Below are 4,387 nucleotides of genomic sequence, written 5' to 3'. Positions count from 1 at the left end.
AACTTACTTGATTAGTGAACAGTTTGTAGCTAATAAGAAATCAAAGATTTTGTATTCTGTCAAAGAATTTTAGTTAGTAAGCAAGTAAAGCTGTAGTTTGTTCATTCAGGGCAGAAAGTTCTTAATGTCACATTAGACCAATTTATTAGACAGCCATGAAAACACAACATGGTAGAGGGAAGACTAGAAGGCATAGACTATGATCTGTATACCTTAGATCACGAGTCAGAAAATTATGCTTGAGCAAGGTTAACAACAGCCAAACTGTGGAAGGAGCTGAGTTGCCCTTCAAGACAAATGGATAAAGAAGAGGTGGCCCATATATACAATGGAATATTACTCAGCCATCAGAAAGGATGAACACCCATCTGCATTGACATGGATGGAACTAGAGGGGATTATGCTAAGTGAGATAAGTCAAGCAGAGAAAGGCGATTATCATATAGTTTCATGTGCTTGTGGAACATAAGGTATAGTAGGGAGAACATTAGGAGAAGGAAGGGGAAAATAAAGTGGGGGCAATCGAAGGGGGAGATGAACCATGAGAGACTATGGACTATGGGAAACAAACTGAGGGTATTAGAGGGGATGGGTGGGGGGATGGGCTAGCCTGGTGATGGGTTGTATTGGAAGGCATGTATTGCGTGGAGCACTGGGTGTTATACACAAACAATGAATCATGGAACACTATACCAAAAATTAATGGTGTACTGTATGTTGACTAACATACTAACATAACATAATAAAAGAAAAGAAAAAAAAAGAAAAAGGAAAAAAAAGAAAATTATGCTTTCTGGTCAAATCCAGCCCAATATCTGATTTTGTATATAAAGTTTAATTACGCTATTTACATATAGTCTATGGCTATTTTCACAACAACAGAGTTGAGAATTTTTTACGGACTGTATGACCTACAAAGTGGAAAATAATTACTGTACAGCTCTTTATGGAAAAAGTCTACTGACCTTACCCTAGATGGTTTCCCTACTTTGTTAAGAAGAAAAATTAGTACCTGGCCTAGCCACCAAAGAGAGGGCTGAGGGTCTTGCATAAAAGAATGTCCATTTTATACCAGCTTCTGAAAGTTATGGGTCTCACCTGCCCTAATTCTGACTTCCCAATCTTCCCTCTCTACAAGAGCATACCCACTTCCCCACAAAATTCTTTTTTTTCCTCCAACCAGCTCCTCTTTCCCTCCATATCAAGATCTTATGCCCAGTTGCATACATTTTATCATACTTTCCTTTTATTCATCATTTAATTATATTGCACTCTAAAAACATTTCATGTGCCACATACTTTTTTTTCATGTGCAGCCAGCCAGTCTCCCCCCTGATAGGTCCTGTACTTACTGTGTTTCTCTAGTTTCACAGCTTTTTAAATTCACTCATTCATCAATTCTTTCAAACGAAACAACATATTGCTGCAGCATCTACTGTGTGCACCATGAATACTGCAAAGCACAGGGGAACAAAAGTGTACAGAAAGGAAGAAGTCCAGAAAAAGAGGCAAACAGGTGAACTAACACATGTGATAAACTATTACAACTGGGTTTCATTTTGGAACAAAAACGTCGGACCAATTCTACCTTGGAAGAAGTGAGGAAATGTGTGAACAACAAAATCTGTGAAGATGCTTTTTTTGCTAATAAAAATGTTACAGTGAATGTCCTAAAGTCCTGAGGAAACCAGGATTTTTATGATTTGGTGTAGTAAAATCCACACAAAATTCTGAGATAAGACTGTATCCCAAATATGCTTTAAAGTAGTTATAAAAGACAAGTGAGTCAACATGAAATTAAATATAAGTAGAACATGATTGATCTCCTGCCCTTAGGAATTCATTAGCTCTTACTGATTGGGTTTGAATAAATAAGAATACATAGCTTTCCCTTTAGTGGAAGTGGTGCTGAAGTCTGGGCTCAAACAGCAGCTGACAAAAGAATTTTCCAATTAAAAAAAAAAGGAACTTTGGATAAAACAGAGAGGCAAATAGCTGGATAGGAAGTCTATGTTGGTTTCTGACAATAACAAAGAGAAAAGGATGAGGAGATAAGGAAAAGAAAGAGGGAGGATGGGAGATATAGCCTCCCAACTGATTTGGGAAATCTACTGGAAGATCAGCATTTTTAAATAACAGTTCTCAGTTTGAAAAAGGAGACACAAACTATCTTTATTTTGAATTGATCAAGGCAACCAGAATTGACCTTTCCCAACCCGGTCTATCCACTTGGCCAGGAGCCAAAACAACTCTTTTCTCTAGGAGTGGGGGATGAAAAAGGCTCTCCCCCTAGAGGCAGCTCTAGCAGAGCAGGGTTGATAAAATCTAGTTACAATGGACACTTTTTTTTTTTTTAAATAAGATTAAAGCTGAGATTTGAGGAATGGGTTGCTTTGCAAAAACGTAAATTCCTGATCCCAGAAAGTTTTCAAATAGGACTAAAACTATTTGCAATGTTGTAGCTTCTCCCCCTCTTATATCTGGAGGAAGGCTACTACTTAGATAATGTTTTAGGCTTTTTGTAACTCCATGGCTTTGTATAATGGCTGCATTTTAAGAACCTATGAAAACCTGTAAGCCAGAATCTAGTGCATAAAAGGGATTCAATATGGGTCTGCAAAAGTAAGTGAGATAGTAACAGTTGGTAGACAGAATGAAGGGAGAAATAAGGAGGGAGAGAAAGTACCCAGTTGGTCATTTCAACAAAGTGAGATCAATATGATCTAAATCAAACAGGTCTGCCTTGAATGGATATGTATTTAATAGTGTGTAACTTTGAGGAAAATTTCTTAACCTCTCAGAGTTTTAATTTCTCATTTTTAAAATTGGAATAATACCTATCTCATTGGGGTGATTTGAGGAATAAGTGAATTGCGTATAAAGTGTGTGTCATACTTCATAGTAATACCTTAAGGTATTCATAGGATGCCTAGTGAATGTATACTATCACTTGTTGACATTCTTGTCATTCCTGTTATCCATATCAAACGTGGTATTTGGAAGAATTCTAGAACTGTGAAGTTGTTATGAACTGAATTCTGTCAACCAGCATGAGAGCTATGAGGACATCTCTAAGCAGAAGTCAGTATAGAAGTGTACACATCTAAGTAATTTTTTAATGCAGTTAAATTCTATCATAAAAACTAGGTGGTGTCCCCTATCATATTTTCTTATTTTAACCACTTGAAGTTGTGGGATTTTAAGATGACTTAGAGCCAGGGAAGACTATTTTCTTTTGTTATTATTGGTATCTCTTCAGTCTGTTGACAACTAAGGAAAGCAGTAAGTAACTGCTCAGAGATGTCTGTGTGGAAAGATTTAAACCATATCAATTTCAAAGGCTTTCTATTGTAAGAAAATATTGCTTCTCTTAAAAAGAGCAAGGTAAATCAGATTAAGTTATTTAAATAGAAATAAACCTATAAAGGTTACTAAGGTGTTGATAAGCTTTTATAATAGTTAGACAAAGAGGGGATATCTCTTATATTTTAAAAGGAGACTTATAGAACCAGAATTTATTAAAGTAAAGAATACTAACCTAATGAAAAACCAAATGTGACACTCCCTGGAAGATATGTGACCTTTCCAAAGCTCTACAAGGGTACAAGCTCTATGAAAATAGGTGTCTTAGCCCATGATCCTGCAGGATGTTTCCTTAGTCCCTGAACACTATCAATATCTCTTTCCCTTTCCTAGCATCAACAAGGAAAACTTTTGATTTTATCGAAGATTTTTTTTAAACATCTGAATAGAAATATAAGCATTCTCCAAATACCCTCCCTCATTGGGTTCAGGGTCACCCCTAAAGCTGTTAATTACTCCCCCACTTCAAGACTGACAGGATCTGCAGAGTGCCATTGAGAAGGGAGGAAAGCTACCAGCATAAGGACAGTCTGATGGACTCCCGTGGAACTGTCCAAACCTACTGTGACTGAAGTCAGAAGTGGTTGTGAGGATGTGACACTGGGTATCAAATTTATTTGCTACTGGACCCTCTGTGGTAGGGTGGCAGGATTTTTAGGAACAAACCTTTCTGCACTGAGGATATGCTATACATATATCTAGATAGGTAGAAAGGGATTTGAGTGCTTTGGGGCCCACCCATGAAACATGACCTACCACATCTTAATTAGCTTGGAAGGTAAGGGAGCAGAAGGGAATATGTGCTCATTTGGCTGCTGAAATAGTAAGGCCAAAGTAGGCATTATGGAAACTGCCTCTGTGCTTTTGCTTTTGCACTCTCTCCTCCATAAGGTTTACCTAACAAAATGTCCTGTGCCCCTCAACACATTGTTAAAACCCCTTTCTAAGCTGCTTCTATTCACTAGAATTTTATTCTGCACTTTTTTTTTTATAATTTTATTTTTTTATAAACATATATATATAT

General features: G+C 37.0%; 1 long non-coding RNA gene across 1 annotated transcript in view; it reads left to right on the top strand.

Moving 5' to 3' along the window:
• The first annotated feature begins 3,066 nt into the window (after nucleotides 1-3,066).
• The window catches only part of LOC116873475, a 112,756-nt gene continuing 111,435 nt past the window's right edge, over nucleotides 3,067-4,387 (top strand). Inside the window, exon 1 of the long non-coding RNA XR_004383815.1 lies at nucleotides 3,067-3,282. This is a non-coding gene — a long non-coding RNA (uncharacterized LOC116873475). The remainder of the gene's footprint in view (nucleotides 3,283-4,387) is intronic.

This window comes from Lontra canadensis, unplaced genomic scaffold, assembly GCF_010015895.1.
Source record: "Lontra canadensis isolate GAN:19392208 unplaced genomic scaffold, GSC_riverotter_1.0 scaffold33, whole genome shotgun sequence".
Taxonomy (NCBI): Eukaryota; Metazoa; Chordata; class Mammalia; order Carnivora; family Mustelidae; genus Lontra; species Lontra canadensis.
This window is presented reverse-complemented; position numbering and strand designations above follow the sequence as displayed.